This window comes from Ixodes scapularis, unplaced genomic scaffold, assembly GCF_016920785.2.
Source record: "Ixodes scapularis isolate PalLabHiFi unplaced genomic scaffold, ASM1692078v2 PGA_scaffold9__187_contigs__length_104089568, whole genome shotgun sequence".
NCBI classification, from domain to species: Eukaryota; Metazoa; Arthropoda; class Arachnida; order Ixodida; family Ixodidae; genus Ixodes; species Ixodes scapularis.
In genome coordinates, this window is record NW_024609884.1 from 44,742,272 (window position 1) to 44,761,930 (window position 19,659).

General features: G+C 43.0%; 2 non-coding genes across 2 annotated transcripts; one reads left to right on the plus strand and one right to left on the minus strand.

Moving 5' to 3' along the window:
- The first annotated feature begins 3,172 nt into the window (after positions 1-3,172).
- Trnae-uuc lies at positions 3,173-3,244 on the plus strand. The gene has a single exon. It is a non-coding gene; the product is annotated as a tRNA-Glu (tRNA).
- Positions 3,245-15,410: 12,166 nt separating this feature from the next.
- On the minus strand, positions 15,411-15,482 carry Trnae-uuc. The gene has a single exon. It is a non-coding gene; the product is annotated as a tRNA-Glu (tRNA).
- Positions 15,483-19,659: the final 4,177 nt, after the last annotated feature.

The window sequence follows — 19,659 nt, forward strand, 5'->3', positions numbered from 1 at the left end:
GTTCAATTAATTTTACTATTCCAGCAGGGGAAATCTCAATCGGTGCCATGAAATCAAATCCGAAATCGCATAACGAAGGAAGATTGCTTTGTGTTTCCACAGTAAAAACAGATGTAAAATACTCCTTCAGTACACTGGGACACTCGATTACGGAGATAGGGGTTCCACTTACATCTTTAAAATGGATGGAGATATTGTTGTCTTTTGGGTATATAATTCTCCAAAACTTCTTCAGCTTATCTCTTAATATAGATGGCAGGTTCTCAAAGAATTTTTTTTTATTATTATTGCAGAGGATTTTTCTACACTTTCAAGCAGACAGCATAATCATCCCATGCGAAATCAGAGTTGTTTCGTTTCACTCTTGCAAAGAGGGTTTCTTTCTATTATTCAGCGTTTTAAGCAGTTTATTGTACCGAGGATTACTCTGTACGCGTACGGACGGCACAAATTTATCAACAGGATAATTTACCTTATTTTTATAAATTTTCCAGTTCTCTTTGATAGATCGAGAAAACAAAAATGACTATCGTATGTCTAAACAAATGCAGCTAAATTTTCGTTAATAGCTCCATAATTTGCTTTCTTGTAGTCACGTATTGTTTTTGACTGGAATTTTAGTACAGGATGGCAAGTACAATTCAATATGTATCAAGTTGTGATCACTAAGGCCTTGAGAATATTCAACAGATCTCAGTAGTTCACGACTACATCAGGTCAAGGATATTTTCACCTCGAGTAGGCTTATCAGTGACTTGGGTAAAATTATAATTCAAACACATGTCAAGAAACTGTTCGGACTTATGCGAGCCAGTTGCTATTATGCTTTCCCAATAAATGTTCTGAAAATTAAAGTCTTCAAAAAGCAACACGTTAGCGTCATTCGAACGTTTCGGAATTTCGAGTAAGAGGGTGTAAAAGTCACTCGAAAATGTGCCGTCACAATTGGTTGCCCTAACACAAACACCAATGATGGTTTTGCTGAAAGACAAAGTAACACAAACAAACATTGCCCCAAGACACTAAGTTATATAACTTTTACGTCCATGAAAAGTGCAAAATAAGCTCGTTATAAAATTATTAATCTCATTCAGTTGTTCTCGTCATCTCTTTCGATATCATCACTTAAAAAGCGTAAAAATTAAAAAAAAGTGTCAATTTCGACATTAATAAAAACATTTTTTTTCTATTTTTTGCGTTTTTGTAGAAAAGTTGTCTCTCTACCAAGACTCATAGTTTATAAATGTAATATTTTGTTTGTATGGCATCTCTGTAATCCCCAAAATATGTGTTGGTATTATAGCTAGAAAAACAGGCAGAGTTGTCGATTTTTAGCGTCTCTGTGATTTTTAAAATATATTGATATATGTATCTCTGGCGATATGTCCACACCCTGATGGTGGGCTTACTATGAGGCGACAGGAAAGACCAAGACGATGTAAGTGAAAAAAAAAGTTTTACGTAGCAAAACAACACGATCAAATTTTGAGTTCTGTTTTGCCATACGATACCAGAGCCAATTCCTAACTCTGAGCGTGTCCCATGACTACACACGTGGCTTCGTCGAAAGGGCACGTAACACAACACTAGGGTTGCGAGCTCCGGTGTTGTATTCTCCTATTGCGCTCCTCATCTTTGGACCAGCACGGCCGCCGGGGATCTGTCTGGAGTCGATGGTTGTCGTGGCGTGCAATGTGGCGCGAATGTAGGACGAGGGGAAGATTTGAACGCAGGTTATTTTTTTTTTTATTGTGATTGTGTTCATGGGGGGGGGGGGGGGGGGGGGGGGGGGGCTCATGATCGGGGGTGAATGCCACGGCGAGTTTGGAAGGGACGGTACCAGTGAGGACGTTGGAACGCAGGAAAAAAAAAAGGGCCGAAGCAAGGCGTCTCAGTAGCAATTTTCGGTTGTTGTATTGGGCGAACTTTGTTACAGTGCCTTCGCGGAAGAAGGAAAGTTGTGTGCTATACTTATGTTCTTTTATTTAAGTGCCACCTAAAAGTCTGAGTTTTGTTTTGATTTGTAAAGCAGTTGTTTTATTCGCTTACACCGTCCCAGCCTCGTCTACGCACTCTTGTCGACGAGGGATGAAGTGAGAACCGAGGCTCGTGCCTCGTCTCCGCACATCCAGCGACCTTCTATATACCGTTCGCCCCCCAAGTTGACAGTGCGGCGGAAGCTATGCAGTCGCCGGACCAATCAACCGCCTCCATTTCATCACCTGACATCACTCTCTACGCGTGGGTATAGGAGAGAGAGAGAGAGTATGATCACGTGGTAAAAGAGAGGCATTTGACTGATCCAACGAGCACGTATAGCTTCCACCGTGCTATCAGCTTAGTGGTGAACGGGCATGCGTGGCAAATCCGCTGCTTCGCTTTTTTTTTTCTTTTTGCCTGCGAGCCGCCTAGAGTCTGATAAAGTTGCCTCGTAACGTTGCATAATCCTTTTCATTTCAGATTAGATTTAGTCGCTACTAAAGGTCGCTACAGCCTACAACACACTTTCATCTTCGCCGCTTCGAACGAACACAACGGGAATGACGTCCCACAAAGACAAAAACACAAACCAGAAAACATTTTGAATTTGGGCAATCTGGCGAGCATCGACGCAGGTGCTCTGCTGGTTCTCGATGCTGGGTCGGCTGGGTCTAGGTGCTGTGACGTAGCTGACATCATAAAACGAAGCGCTCAGACATTAGTTTCTATAGGGTGTACCAAATAGCGGCCAGGCTCTTTAAATCGACCGCAAAATTCGGTTTCTTAACCTATCGCGCTACCATTTTGTGCAGCGTTGCCCATAGATGCTGCATTTCGTTTGTAAAATTTGAAAAGAGCGAACTTACCTGAGGAAAAAGTAAAAAAAAGAAAGAAAAGAAAATGGCTTAACTTCTATGGAAATGCAGCGAAGCCACCGGTCTTCAAAAAATAAAGTTCGCCCTTTTGCAAATTTTACAAAAAAAAAAAAAAAATCACCATCTGCGGGCAACGCTGAACAAAATCGTAGCGCGATAGGTTAATAAACCAAATTTTGCGGTCTATTTAAAGAGCCTGGCCGCTATTTCGGACACCCGGTAGAAGGGGTTGAGCGGGCTCGGGCACAATTGCTCAACTGCCGGGTTTCGAACGACAGCTCTCTATGATTACTGCGTGTTCCTCCGCCTACAATGTCTCCGGCGTGGTCTAGTGGCTAGGATATCTGGCTTTCACCCAGAAGGCCCGGGTTCGATTCCCGGCGTCGGAATTTTTTTTGCTCTTACATTGCGTGCCCTCATGAAGCCCAAGAAGACGGCGAGTTGTCCCCTCTTTTTATCTGAATTTTTTTTTATTTTTTTTTTTTTGTTTCTGAGGTTTAGTAATGTCAAGCGTTCACAAGCTCGCCTCTGCTCTTACCCTTCTTTTAAACTATACAGCTCGCTTTGTGACGTCAGTTACATGTGGAGAGCCCGTTGAGAGTGTTGACCGTCGAACACCTGCGACAATGTTCGCTGGATTGCATGCCTTTTTTTTTTTTCATTCTTTTGTTTCCGAGGGTTTCCGCTCCACGTGGCGCTACATCGGCGCGCCTCATAGGGGGCGCGACTTCGTCGCGCAAACTACGATGACCATCTTTTTCGTGAATGTTCGTTATTTTAATAACATTGCATGTCTTCGGTGATTATAATCCATTTTTATTGGTGATATTTTGCCACGACGACTTGTTCTATTGGTGTAAAAAAGTATTCTGTCGCACTTTAGAATATGGTTATGCAGCGTTCCTAATGCAACCATTAACCCGATCCGGTAACATCAAACTAAACCCAGACCCTTACACTCAGTTGGAAGCAATTCTTGCCGCCGTATAACGCATAGAAGCCGGGCAAATCTCGATGCTAGGAGCTATCACGTCGCTTCAAAGTGACTAAAGAACGACTGACGCGCTAGTCCAGGAACTGCTGGAAAAGGTTACCACAGTCGAACAGAACCTTGCGGCAGTTTCGCTACAAGCACCTGTGAGCATGCCTTCTTTAAAATAGTTCACTAAACACCGAAGTCCCAGAAATTAAGGCAAAGCATGGCGATACAAAAAATAGGGGTCGGCGTTCAAATCTCTTGTTTCTAGGCATTCCTGATTCTCAATCGGAAATGTTGGCTCAATCTGAGGAGGGGGTTCTTTATTTTTGCGACTAGAAACTTGGCGTAACGTTCCGCGCCTTTGTTGTTGGACGTTATCATTGTTTAGGCCGTTTTTGTCAAGGCCAAAAGAGGCCGATCATCATGAAACGATGGCCTCTTTTTCAGGACCAGACGGATTTTTTCGGTCGCGGACCAGTCACCTAGCTGTGTTTGGAGATTCGTGTTTGTCTACTGTCCTTTTTGTTCCCCTTCCTCAGGGATTGTTGTCGTCATCGTGAAGCTCCTTTGCTTCAAAACTAAAACTGCGTTTTTAGGTTCAGGTTTTAAGCTGAAAGGTTTAACCTTCTGCTGTGCGTGAAGACCTTTTCCCATACGTCCGATTAGCTCGGAGCAAACTGTATCAGTTCGCAGCATCGCATAAAGTCCCATTCAAAATTTGCTTTGATAAGCTTTGTATGAAAAATAAGTGTTTCACATGCGATTCACCTTCAGATACTGTAAGTGAATATCATGCATAGCTAAGCCTGCCGGCCAATCGTCTAATCAACGCTTCTTCTCCTAGAATGCGCACGATAACTAAATATATTTCTTATCTGGTTTCATACACTAACATTCACAGATTCATGTTATAGAGGGAAGATGTGAGTAGTATTTTGGAAGATAGTACATCATATATTGTTGTACTAACTGAAACGTGGCTAAACTCGATATTAGCGGCCGACGACCTTTTTCCCCCATATAAATATCCGCACATACCGGTGTGATAGACCAGTGCGACGTGGTGGCGGTGTTCTGAATCTTCTGATTGGTGTCAAAAGTAAAATTTCCTATTTTTTAGTTCAGTTACATTGTGATTTGGTATTTATTTGCTTATGTATTTGTGGACTCCTTGTAAAACTAAACTTGTCGCTTGTTATAGGCCTCCCAAGAGCGACCCTACTTTTACAAATATACATCGAGACCCCATTTTAGAGATCATTGAAAGTTTTCCAAAAGCAAACATTTTTTCTTACTTTGTGACTTCAACTTCAGTGATTTTTTGGAATTATATCTTCTTTTTAACCTTACCCAGGTAGCTATGAGCCCTACCCGCGGTGTGAACATCCTTAACCTTGTCCTGGCTATCCTCCACTGATTTCATTCACTCAGTTATCTATAGCTATAGATTCAGTGACCACACGTTCTTGCATTTGTCACTGTCATTTTCCTTTTTAATTAAAGCACCTTTTGAAAAAGTAATCAAATATATTAATAAAGCAGACTTTGTATCCATACATCGACACATGTCCGCTTTCTTCCAGACGTTTCAAACCAATTTTCATGCAATAAATCTGGAAGAAAACTGGATGATGTATAAGAACAAACTTAATGACCTTGTGGAAACATTCGTGCCCACTGTACGTATTTGAACTGATGGCGTCAGGCCTGGTAAAATAAGACAGGTAAGTCTCTTGGCAATAAGAAAAAGCGCCTTATCTGAAAGGCTAGACTGGCGAACTGTCCAACCACGTGGGAAAGGTATTACGCTTGTTTGAGGGAATATACCTATAATGTATCAAGTCGTGACAAAATAAAATATTTTTATCAGGACCTGCCAGCCATCCTTTGAAACAGTCCCAGGAAGTTCTGGAAGTTAGTATCTACAAAACGAAACAGTCATATAGCTCAATTAATTGATGAGGGCGGCAACTCAGTGGATGAGAAATCGTGCTCCGAAGTGATAAATCACTTTTTCACCTCCGTTTCAACAAATGAAGACCCTTCAATATACCTGCGGTACTGCCTGTCAATTCAGGATCTATGGCGTCCATCAAAATTTCAGCTGCCGGTGTTGCGGCTCTTATCGAGGGACTGACACTATCGACTTCCTCGGGACCAGATAACCTGTCGTCGAATTTTTGTTTTTGTTTAAATGCTACACAACTATAATAAATGACTTTCTACAGATGATTTGCAATCAGTCACTTCTCGGTGGCTTTCTTCCTTTCGATTTGAAAATTTATAAGATTGCTCCGGTCAACAAAAAAAGTGAAAGCCGTTTACAAATCCCTGTAACGCCGAATTGGAGCGCAGCTCTTGAGGAGGAGTGAAGGGTACTGAGGGAGGGTAGACCCCTCCTCCTCCCCTCATTCTTTAATATGCTCCGGGGGGGCGGTCACGTGACCTCGGGGGGGGGGGGTGTCACGTGACTTCGGGGAGGGGGGTCACGTGACCTCGGGGGGTCACGTGACCTCAGAGGGGTCACGTGGGGGTCACCTTGGGGTCACGTGACCTTGAGATGACCTTGGGAGGGGTCACGTGACCTTGGGGGTCACGTGACCTTGGGGAGGAGACCACGTGACCTCGGGGGTCACGTGACCTCAGAGGGGTCACGTGACTTGGGGGTCACGTGACCTTCAAAGGGTCACGTGGGGTCTTGGGGTCACGTGACCTTGAGATGACCTTGGGAGGGGTCACGTGACCTCGAGGGGTCACGTGACCTTGGGAGTCACGTGCGGTCACGTGACCTTGAGATGACCTTGGGAGGGGTCATGACCTGGAGGGGTCACGTGACCTTGGGATGACCTTGGTTACGCCGACGGCGACGGCGACGATGACGGCGACGCCGCTCAAGCCGGGAACGGGCCCCTAAGAGCTGCGCTCTAAAAGGGAAACCGTAGACTACCTTATAATTATCGCCCATTTCATTAACTTTCGTTGCATCCAAACTTCTTGAACATATCACATACTGACAGGTAATGTCACATTTGGATGATAACGAATTATTTCATAAACACCAGCACGGTTCTCGCTGCGGTTACTCTTGTGAGGCACAGCTGTTCGAATACAGAGATGACATCCACCTTGTCCTTCAACCTCGTAATCAAGTTGATGCGATATTTCTAGATTCATCTGAAACATATGACCTTGTTTCTCATCTCCGCTTACTTGCTAAACTTTCTGAACTTAAAATTGATACTCAAGTACTCAGCTGGATACCCAGCTTTTTCTATTCACGGGTACAGTACACAGTGGTGTCCCGCAAGGAGCTGTACTTATAGGCATCTTTTATTTTTAATATGTATTAATTATATCCCGAAAAAAAATCCTCTATTATACATATTTGTTGCAGATGACTGCGTAGTGTACCATGAAACTGCCCATCCTGACGACCAAACGATACTTCAGGGGGATCTAGGTCATATATCTCCAAGTTGTTTAACGACTGGTTATACAAATCTGTGCCAATGGATCCGGTTTACGTGAAACAAAATTCCTACTCTCTTTCAGTATATATTGGATAATGAAGTAATAAAGGAAGTTCAGACATATAAATATCTCGGCGATATATTAAGTTCCGATTTAGCATGGATTAACCACATGAACTACATTTTCCCGAAGCATCTAAAACTCGGCTACATCCGGCGTTGCTTGAGCGCTGCTCCTCCAAAACTTAAACAATTGGCATAGGAAACCTTTGTTTGACCTAAATTAGAATGTTCCTCCGGTATCTGGAGCCCCCCAAAACACGCCGCAGGGTAGCACGCCTCTGCTTACTTCACAAACTGAACCACTCTCATCCCCATCCCCAGAAATGTGTGCCATCGTATGCTTGCGCCATCTTTTGGCAAGTTACGGCAACGTTCCCATAGAAGCCCCATGTATTTCATATACATATATGGCCACAACGCCAACACGATACGCTTTGAACCATTTGCCATGCTACAACTCTATTCTATCATATACCCCTTTTCTCGTGCCAAAATTGCAAGATAATGACGTGTAAATTGCAGGTTCCCCAGTCGAATAAACGTTTTTCTGTATTGCCAATGCGGATATAATCCAAATTAATGAAAGCCTAGAGTTTATTTTGGTTTATGAACAAATCGTTATGATTGTATAAATGAACTAGAATACACCCCCATATTATGAAAAAATTTGTAATGTATAAGATATGTATTACATATCTAGAAAAAAGATAATCCGGAGGCAGCTCACGCCAATTTTTTGAAACAACAAAGTTCGAACGAGCACAATATAAAAATTTAAAAAAATGCAAATTTTGACTTTTGACTACACTAAACCACAAGACGATAAGGACGATAAGGGGCTGGGTATATTTGTTTTCTCAAAATTATTTTTTGGGGTTCCTAAGACCAATTTGCCAAAAAAGGCGGATTCATTTTTGTTTAGACGTTTACGAGTTTTCCAGTATTTCACTACTGACATAAATAAGGTAGGAAAAAAATTGTATTACGATAATATAAATGGATAAAAAAGCTTTCAAAATAGTTTCTCTCTTTATAATTGTTATGTGATTATAACAGTGCCTTTTTTATTGAAAGGAATAGAACCATTGTGGAGAATAAACGATTTATGAGAGGACGATCGTTCTTGTGAACTTCACATTCCGATGTCAAAAGTAATATCTAGGCACGTACTAAATATTTATACTAAAATAATTATCCCAATCGCCCTGGAAACAAACACCAAAAAAGAAAAAAATCGGAAAAAAAGCGTATTGAAATATCCAACTCGATATCCCATTCTTCAAAGAGGGCTGAAGCCCAAGCTTTTTGCCATAGCAGAGGCTTGTATTCGGCAGCCTTAAATTTTGTATCACGTCACTAGTTAATAAGTCGGCCGATCTCAAAAAGTTCCTGGATGCCGCGCGGGTGCCCGAATTTGAAACGATGACTGAACGCCTGAAAATAGTATAACTATGTCCACTTCGAGACAAGTTTACACAAATATGACTTATTTTAGAGGATTTTCCATGGTAGCAGCTTCTTGCTGAGGGCCCTAAAGTTTGTATTTCATCACCAGTTAAGTTCTCGGCCGACCTCAAAAGTTTCTGGATGAGGTGCGGCTTCCCGAATTTCAAAAGATGTACAAATGCTTATAAACAGCCCAACCCACTTTAAAACCGTTTTTTTTAAAGGATTTGTTTTTTGTTATTTGGCATAGTACCCGGATGGGCTTGAGGGCTGTGTATTTAATATTTTTTTCTTTATCTGGGAACTGGGAAGGCTTTAAAATGTTCCCTAGCCAGCCGCATGTGCCTAAATTTCAAACGATGAATGAATCCGTAAAAACAACCGAACCATACGCAATTCGAGACAGGTTTTCTAAAAAATGAATGGTTTTCCAGTTCTTGCCATACTACCAGGATGGGCTCGAGGGCTCTAAATTTTATATTCTATCTTTAGCTGGGAACTGGGTTGTCCTTAAAAAGTTCTCTGGTGAGGCGCGGGTGCCCAAATTTCAAAAGATAAACGGATGCCAAAAAACAACGGAATCATCCTCACTTTGGGACCGGTTTTCTCAAAAAGGATTCACTTTGAAGTACTTAGCATAGTCCCAGGACGGGCTCCAGTGGTTTACACTTTATATTCCGCCCTTAGTTGAGGATAGAGTTGTCCTCAAAAAGTTCCCTAGCGAGGCGCGAGTGCCCAAATTTCAATATATAAACGAATCCGTAAAAAAAGGCCAATACATCCCCACTCTAAGACGCTGCTACTCGGAATGCGTTGCTTTTTCATGACTTGGCATAATGGATGCGGGTGATAAATTATAATCCACGTTTTCGCATCGCCAGCCTTGCGCCTTGTGCACGAGTGATAACTTTAGTCCACCACCGCATTTCTCATGTACTGCGTTCTTTTTAAGATTTACTGATTTCGTGGTATTCGTTGACGTCAATTTGAACAATGTGTTTATTTTTACTAATCAAAATTATTTAAAAAAATTAGTTTGTGACGATTAGCCTCCTATAGAATGTCCCACTGGTCGTATAACTTACGTGATTATACCGAAATAATGTAGCCTTAACGGAAAAAAATGACGAGAATAGCCTAAAATAAGCACCTCATACACATGATGTAAATCTATTAAATAATATTTATTATTGCAGCACATACGGGCGTGGTGTAAATGCCGCATAAGCGATAGTTTCTATACTTCGTTTCAACTTACGTCCTGACGCAGCCAACGATACGAGCTAATGGGGCCAATCAAGCAGCCCTACTGAGGCGAAGGAATGTTTAATAATTTTTGTGCACATTGGAAAAGTACGTTCAAACTGATCGACTTCTTATTGTTGGGGTGATTTAAACTGTTTTTGTACAAGGCATGACAGAGCGAATGGCGCGCGATGTGAATAAGCCAGAACTGAGTTTTTGAATAATATATGGTCGAAAGCAGTGAGTTAGGAAGAAGATGTACTTTGGGGCGCGTCAAGTGCACGAGGTGTAGAGTGCGCGCATTTTCAAGCATCCAGGCCTCGACTATTAGCCACCAATGCATTCTTACACCCCTTTCCCTGCTTAATGGCATCAATAAACGCCCTTTGAACTGAACTGAAGAGCAAGCCACGCGCGCTTGGAAGAGCGTATGTTTCCCTCAACCTTGTCAGATGGTGCAAGCAGTAGGAGTCATGCCCGTTGCTAACCCCACTACAACCTTCCTGGGAGGCCGCTCTACTCAGCTCACGGCCCGAGCGACAGCGAGCGCTGCTCGAACGGGCTAGACGGGTAGTGGTGGCCTGCGGGGCCTTGGACTTGGTGACCTGACCCGGGGGGCTTCACTGAACAGACTCAATTAAAGTTTTTACCACCACCACCACCACGAGGTTGATCACGTCTACTTTAGTCATCGTGCTCCTGTATCCTTCACGCCTTGTTCCTTTAAAGAAACGCAGAAGTTTGTTTGGGATCTAGGGAAGTTTAATGCAAAGCTCCTAAATGATGAATTTTTTGTAAACAGGGTTCGGCGACATCTTGAAGATTTGGAAATAACTAATAGAAAATAATTCGGAATTAAATAGGAATAGTTTAAACATAAACTAAGAAGCTAGCTCTAGAACACTTCAGTTTTTTAAAGCACGAATAAAAGAAAGAGTGGAACGGTTTAAACGCACTTCTTCAAAAGCTAATGAGGGGGGAGTGCACTTTTCCAGGTTCGTTTTCGGAGGATATAATTAGTAAAACAAAAGCGCCTTGAGGCTCTTGATACTGGACGTGGTTATCGCTCGGAGAGATACCCACCCGAAAAGGGCGATAGGAACAGAAAAACACATGAGTAAGAATATGAAGTCAGCGAGATTATGTATCAGGACGTACTGTCGCGCGACAAAGGAATCATCGAACGCGCTTCAGTAGAATATTATAAAGTACATTTCAGTTACCATGCGCCCAAAAAAGAATGGTTTCCAGGGGTTTTATTAACCTTTATTGCCGAGATTTGTAACCGATTAAAAAAAGAAAAAAAGTTTGAACAGCCCGTCACGTAACCGGAATTTGAAAAGGTGATTGAGAATTTGAAGCCTGACAGAGCTCCAGGACCAGACGGTCTTGGCGCTCAGTTTTACAGCGCGTTTAAGGACAAACTGAGTAATTAGTGAAGCAAACCGACTAAAAGCTTTACCGCCGTCGTTTTTGCGCACGATTTTATACCCAAAAGTGGGGACGTCTCAAAACTTTGTTTTGTTGGATCATACCGTCTGATCACAATAACTTAAAGTAAACTATAAGATACTGATGAAGGTTTTAGCGGAAAGTTTTCTATAGATAAATATAATCGTCGGCCCACATTAGACGTGTGGAATAAAAGGGAGGAGCGTCGTGAAAAATGTTCATGTCGCCCGGAACATTCTGGTATGTTGGTACTCATATGTACGAAGAGTTGCCGTGTTATAGGCCGACCTAGAAAAAAACGTTCGACCGCGTGTCACACGAAATTCTTTTTTCTCTAATAGAACATGTTAACCAGGGCCCGTTTGCTCGAAGCACTAACCGCGGCTAAAGTTAGCCGCAGTACCTAGGAGAGGGATTTTGAGATCACGTGACTGGCTCGGTAGGGATGCGGGGAACATGGCGGTGCCCCAGTGAGTGAGTGCCGCTCGCTTGGGAACTAATATGTCGTTGTGATTGCAATATCGGGCGCGTTAGTCAGCAACATATGGTTCAGGAGGCTTTCGCTTTGCCTTACCTCACTTAAACCGCAAAGCATGGGCAATGACATCGCCACATTTTTTAGATAGTGTTTCGATTCTGGGCACTCCTAAGCCTAAATGAACGCGATAATTGTCGGCATAGCAACGTCTTTGGAAAGCGGATTGTTGATAGCACACAAAAGCAGACGGCGTCCCAACATACCTTTTTTCTAAATTATCCCAGCACCGAGGTGCATGCTACGACTGTAGTTGCACGCGTCGCACGTGCTGGCGTCTGCAGTAGCAACCGTTCTAAAGCAAAAAGTATAAAACAAATTTTGCCTTGCACGCGCGTTCATTAAAGCCTTATTATAATTTTTTACTTCAAATCTTTTATAAGAGCAAGGCCAGCGCGCGTGAACCGTAGCATTACTAGCATTACACTTCCAGCGTTCTCCTCGCGATGCTTGGATAATTTAGAAAAAAGTCTGTCGGGACGCTGTCTGCTTTTGTGTGCTATCAACAATCCGCTTTCCAAAGACGTTGCCATGCCGACAATTATCGCGTCAATTTAGGCTTAGGAATGCCCAGAATCGAAACACCATCTAAAAAATGCGGCGATGTCATTGCCCATGCTTTGCGGTTTAAGTGAGGTAAGGCAGAGCGAAAGCCTCCTGCATTATTCGTTGCTGACTAACGCGCCCAATATCGCAGCTACAACGACATATTAGTTCCAAAGCGACCGGCGCTCACTTACTGGGGCACCGCCATGTTTCCCCGCATCCCTACCGAGCCAGTAACGTGATCTCGAAATCCCTCTTCTAGGTACTGCGGCTAACTTTAGCCGCGGTTAGCGCTTCGAGCAAACGGGCCCAGGTGGTTTGTCTTGTCCGACGGTGTACGCATGGCGTACCAGAACTGCGCCGCTAGCCTTGTTATAAACAAGTATGTGAGCTTTTCTCTACGTTGCAACAAGGCTGCCCACTTTCGCCTTTTCTTTTTTATATTTTTCTTGAGCCGTTTTGTCTAAGTATCATTAAGAGTAGCTTTATTCGTAAGTTTAAGTTGGAAGCTACAGAGGTGCGTATTTTAGCGTACGCGAATGACGTGACGATTTTTGCGTAGACTCCAAGACTGTCCATAAAGCTGTCATGTTCACAGAGATGTTTTACGAAAATATTAACTCCGTCAACTGGGATAAGCGTTTGGGTCTTTGGCAAGGCTATTCACCTTCAACGCCGGCTGTTTTAAACATCATGTATGGATCGAATCGCCGCGCCGTTATCTTGAAGTTCCCCTGGAACACTATTGCAACAATGACGACTATTGGCGTGATCAGGTTGAAGTTTTACGCGCAAAAGTGACCAAGTTGGTAGGTTACGGAATGTCTAATTTTTACGTGCTTCGACTTGCAATGCGTTTCTTACGGGAAATGTGTGGTTAGTTTTGAAGGAGATGCATTGCTCATGGATCAACATACAATGTGGGTACTGTGTTTTCGCTGTCTTTATTTGGCGGAATACCCCCCGCCTCCGGGGGGCGGGGGGGGTATTTCTTTTGTGATACAACTTGATAATATATTTACTTTTCTCAGAGACCTGAGAGAACCATTTTTACAAACCCGCATTCAAGTGAGATTGCGTGGTGCACTCTCCTGGGTTTATTGTTTCGGCAAGCAAGGACGTAGTGCGTCCTTGCTTGTTTTTGGTGTTGTTTTTGGTTCATGTTTTTTAGTCACGCGTTTCTCACTCAAATACTTTTCTTGTGTGTCGAGCAAGCGGCTAAGGAAGGGTTCAATTGATTTGCTTTTTTTTTTTCTTTTTCGGTAACGTTTTTGTACAGTGCTGGCCCAGTGCAGGATATCTTAAAGCGAGTCAAGCGACTGGGGGTAACCCCTAACACGAATACTTTTCTTTCTTTTAAGTTGCGTAGTCAAACAGTCCCAGTTAAAGCCTGATTAGTTGGAAAAAAATATCCCAGTAGCTTGGTCTGACAACTGCATTCTGTGAAAAAGCAGGAAACGGTTGATCACGTTTCCCTAGACTGTTTCGACGTGGTCTTCTTTTAGAACGTCCTCAGAAAAGACTTTCCATTAACGCCCCATAGCATACATTTTGAGCGGTAGAAGGGAAAAATGACGTTCCGTACGACATGATCAAACTGCTGGGCCTGCACAGGATATGGCGGTGCCGCATAGCGGTACGCCACGGGGGTATCGATGTTCGCCCCATGTTTTGTTTTGTTTAGTTCAGCACATGTGCTTTTTGAAAGAATTCTATCACGACCATAAATCTATACCTGAGTGGCTGCCACTTTTTGAGGTGTTTTCTATCCTCAAAGACTTGTAGCATGTTCGACATTAGCCAAGATGGCTGGTGTCTTTTAGTGTTTCATCGCGATTGCGTGTCACGGCCTGCCGTCGTCCAAATCTGAAAAGAAAAAAGAAAAAAAGAAGCCGCGTGAGTGGCGGAGTTGGCAACGTACGTGGCTGTCACGCAGACGAATGGGGTTCGAATCCCGCTCGTCGCGGATCCTTATTTCATTATTTCTGTATACCCTTCTAACAAATAAACTGTAGTGGGTGATAAATAAGCTGGGGGAGTTGGTACTAGTTGAACTTGATAAAAATATAGCGTTGTTTGTGTTTGGTTCATGTCTCTTTCCTCGTCTTTATGTGCGCTATATTTTCCTCGTGTTTGAATAAATCCCTGCCCATTCAGGGCTGTCATCGAGTGTTCATGTTCAGAACACTCCTGAACGTGCTTCGTGTATGAAGGGAGCGGTGACCCGCTGCCTCGGGTCAGTCACCTTCCGTCGCCGATACGAAACGCATGGCAACCTTCTCTTGAAGTGTGTAGGTGTATGTTCACCTCCTTAAACGTTCATTTTTCGTTCTAAAGGCATATGTTCATTTTATTGGTGATAACATTGCACCAGGTGGAATTTGGATACAAATCAACGCGTAAACAATTATGTGCCTGGAATACGTAAGCTGAATATCCATCCTTACCTACGTCTCGTACAGAATCAACCCCTAATAAAAACTTGTGTTTTATGCTTATACTCACTGACAACGCAGTTATACCTGAAGGTACCTAAGTATATCGCACTCCAAGTCAAATATAAGAATTATAGAAATGCGCGCGATGATTTCTGCGAAATTGTGTAGAAGTTCCGGTGTTCTTTGTTATTGGAACTTTGCTCTAAATCGAATATTTCAAAAGTTAATAAATTCATCGTAATTAATTAGTTGGGAAACTACAAAACTTAGCCCGACCTCATCCAAATGATGAGAAACCTATTTTCTTCCTAAAATCCACCAAAATACTTTTGTAAACCTTGGCTCAAGTTACATGTTTACCCTTTACATCAGAAAAGGACGTTCCGACGCCAGGAATCGAACCCGGGCCTTCTGGGTGAAAGCCAGATATCCTAACCTCTAGACCACACCGCAGACAATTAAATGAGTGAAAAACAAAACAACATCAGTGAGTTTCTTCTTGGACTGAGGGCATCATGGTCTTGAGAATCAGAAGAACACGCGCCTACTATTTTGTATCCGTTGAACCAGCCTTGTGTCTCTCTCAAATAGTCAACTCAAGATACCTGTATTTTAAGTACTTTTTGAAATATCTTGGTACCTTGCAAATAATTTTGATCGCGAGTATTTGATACTGTATTTTAATTACTTTTTTAAATATCTTGTACTTATTATCTAAAATACATTTTTGACATCCTGCCATTTTCCGAGTTTTTCAGTATGAAGTGGCATCGGCGTGGCACGAGGGAACGGGAATATTATTTCCAGCAACCATTGAATCCTGTTGCTAGCTCCGATAAGCTACGGTGACTTCTCGCCTGACAACAGGTGTCAGGAGAAACCTTCTTGAACGATCGTTAATCGACCCGATCAGGCCTTGGACTCTGAGTCAGCAGCGCATCCGCCGGCTGGCTGACACGAAACACCGTGAGACTCGAAGCGGCCGCATCAGCACGGCTAACACCATAAAAAACTTCTCTCATATTATAAAAGCCAGCTTCTCGACATTCTATGCGAAACACTTCCTTTGCTTTCCCTTCTGCAATACTCTCACTCACTCAAGCTGTCACACTCATCGTGATGGAAGACGAAAGTTCTCTTCTACCATGGCCGAATCTAAAATCTTATTTTGAAGGTGTGTTCAAGAAAGGCAGCACTCTGCAAGTGAAATACAAGAGCATATCAATTTTGGCGCAATTATATACTCTATCTCTGGCAGCCAAAGTTTCTGAAGAAAATTTTAGTGAAGCTTTTCTTCACGAACAGTTTGTGGGGACACTTTGATTTCACGAGAAATGGCGATTGGCGTTTCAAAGGGTCAAAATCACTTATTGACAATACACAATTTAAGGCCGAACTTGTTGCCTGTCATAAAGTGAGACCCACCCGGGAGACGTTACATCTCTTTGTGGTGTTGTTACAAAGAAGTAATTTAATGTTTCGACATTAAAAGAGCGAACACAGAAAAGAAAAAGAAAAAAAGACGGCTCTAATTTCTAGGTGTTTCTCGCATTATTCAGTTATAACTTCTGGGGGATATTGACATTGAAAAAATGTCCGGCTCAACTTTAGGTTCTAAATATTTCTTGAATGACGAAATACATTTTAAACAAGAACACACGTAGGTTTACTTCATTGTGAATGAAACGTCCATCATTTCACACGACATTCGGAAGACAAGCGACGTATCGCAGCTTTATATACATAAGCCGGGGTCAAATTGCTTATACATCATACAAAGAGCAGCCTGCATACATATTCGAAAGCGAGTCACCGCGAGATCCGTGCTTTGAATGCTGCATGCCAAAGAGTTTAAACAGAAAATTGGGCCCGCGGCATTTGAACCAGGGATCTTGTGGTGACTCGTATTTGCAGACTGCCTTTTGTATGATGCATGAGCAGCGCGACCCCGGCTATACGCACCCTGATAAGACCTTGTCCCCTGCACGGTTTCACAAAGCACGGCCGGACTGGAAGCGCGCGCTCCTTTTCTCTTCTTACGGCCTTTGCAATCGCCCGGGAGTCGATGACATTTTTTCTCCGTATGTAATTCACTTGCTTGCCGCCAGGGCCGCAACCACCTCACCCCACCTAACCCCACTCAGAGAGTCCCTTCGAGCTGCTTTGCGCTGGTGTTCGAGCTTCGTAGGTTGCTGTTTTGGCAACGGTTTATTGAACTTCGCTTCGATTTAAGTCACTCTACCGACAGGCAGTGTCGTCAGCAAACTGCGTTCCCCTGTGACGAAAAATCAGATGGATATGTCCACAAGCCCTCGAGGAAGCACTTTAGGCTGTAATATGCTCTGTGCGAAAATTGCATAGACTACTACACCCTCGTCTAGAGGAGCTGACCGATTTCATGTGCGCCTATGAAACGATGATGCGGACCACGGCAATAAATAGATTGGGCCTGCTTATATTTCACGAGAGTGTACAAATTATTTATCATTTAAAGTTCCTCCACGTAGAAGGGGTCCGTCTCCTCCTGTTCTTGAGTTGCAACGGAAGTCTTGGAGGTAAAGACGAGTATAGCTTTTCCATAATTGCATTCGCTGTCTCTACTTAATACCTTTTACTCCCGAATCTCTCGGAGATGTGTGTCAAATATTCACCGTTTGGGGCTCATCAGAAGCGCATTAGATAGTGGCTGAGGGTCTAAACGTAAGGATCAGGTGTCAAAGGCTATAAAATCTCGGCTGCAAGTTGCGACAGCGCTTAGATACACTGTCAGACGCGCTCTGTGCAAACGGCAAAGGGTAGCCTAGGGGTGAGGTGACAGCGCCCCCCGGCAATTGCGGCGGGAGGTGGCGATTGCCCCGATTTCAAAGGCCATAAGAAGAGAAAGAGAGCGCGCGCTTCTACGCGCTTCCAGTCCGGCCGTGCACAAAGTAACAAAAAGGTCAGCAAACGCTAGATTAAACAGAAAATGTGAACAACTTCTTTCTTTGTTACCAAATGTTATCGTGATGGTCTGATCCTTTAGCAGGGTAACCGTTCAGCTTCGCGTAGCACGATAGCTGCACACCGGACGGTTTGTAAATCGAACGCACTTGGATGTGTAGGGTGCAACGCACCCACAGATCCATCTTTCTTGTCAACATGCAAGAGTGTAAAGCAAGCCGTGTTCGGTTGCAAAAATATTATATAGGACATATTACTGTTGGTCCAGTTCGGCGGGGTCCTCAAAGAAGCTTTTTCGTTTAAATCTCGTAGACCATACGCCGTCGAAAGCAGAGCATGTGCATCAAGTCAAATGTGATCTTCGCTTCGCGAGTAATATACTCGGCGTACGTGAGGGCAAACATGCCACAGTCGCTGCCGTTCATCTGCTGCGGTTCATCTATGCAAGCAAATGCGACTTTCCACCTCTACGTGAAGTACGATTTTTTGCGTCCGACAGTTTTTCTTCTGGGTGAAACTAATTCTGATTTTGTTTATTTTGGACATCGGGAAATAACATATAAAATTATATATGAAGCAAATTAAAAAGGTCGACCAGCCACCCCCTGTTCGATCTTATCTGAAATCACCCAGCTATGCCTTCCCAAGACGAAGGTGCTCTCTGTTGGCAAAGCTTCGAATTTCGATATCCAGAAGCACCTGAAGATACCTTTGAATTTGTGTTCTTGCTTTCAGGCTTCAGCTCTACATGTACAATTGTTTAATGTTATCTCAAAACATTTGCATTCCAGACAACTCCTCTGTATATTTATTTCACTCTAACTGCAATTAAAATAAAGAACCTATTGAGTTTGGTACTGCATTTGGCGATTGTACTTCCTATTGTCAGGGTAAACCGAAATTATGCGGTGATTTCTTCTAGCGCAAACAAGGACGGATATCCGATGAGAAGTTCAAGAATCAGCATCTGTTGCGTGCTAATAAACAATTCTGGAAGGCCACATTTGCGGAACTGTAGAATTGAGTTTGTCACTGACGTCGATACAAAATACGCAATGTGGAAGTATCTTCAAAAGTAATTAAAAATACATTTCTCAGTACTTGTACTTTACTCAAGATACTTTACAGTGAAAGTAACCTAAGTAGTATTTTAAACACTTTATGAGCCAGGTATATAGTAACTTAACTTAAATACTTTTACCGAGTATTTTGTTCAACACTGCGTTCCACACTCCATACAGGGCGCGAGCAGTGTTCCACACAAGTGATTTTTAATAATTTATGATGTGAGTTAAGGCTGGTTCCCACAGCACCGTTCCTTACGTTACGAACCTTACGTCCATATCCGACCTGCAGTCCTCGGCCCATTGTGCTTCGTATTCCAAGTGCCAACCTACTCATGGTCGCAACGCTTCGTACGAAGCACCGATGTTCCGTTGACTTTGGTCGTATCCCGACGTAAGCGTATACATAAGCTTCGCAACGTAAGAAAATGGTGCTTTGCGAATCAGCCTTTATTGTTTGGGCCTCTAGCACGGAAAAATGTGCTTGGTATACGTAGGATTAAGGAGTACTAATTTGCAACGAACCGCGTGGAAGTGACTGGATTTAAATAGCTGACAGTAGATAAAACGTCGGGAAAGAATCAAGTGTGAAGTCAGATTCATGTCTAACAAGCGAAGACTAACCA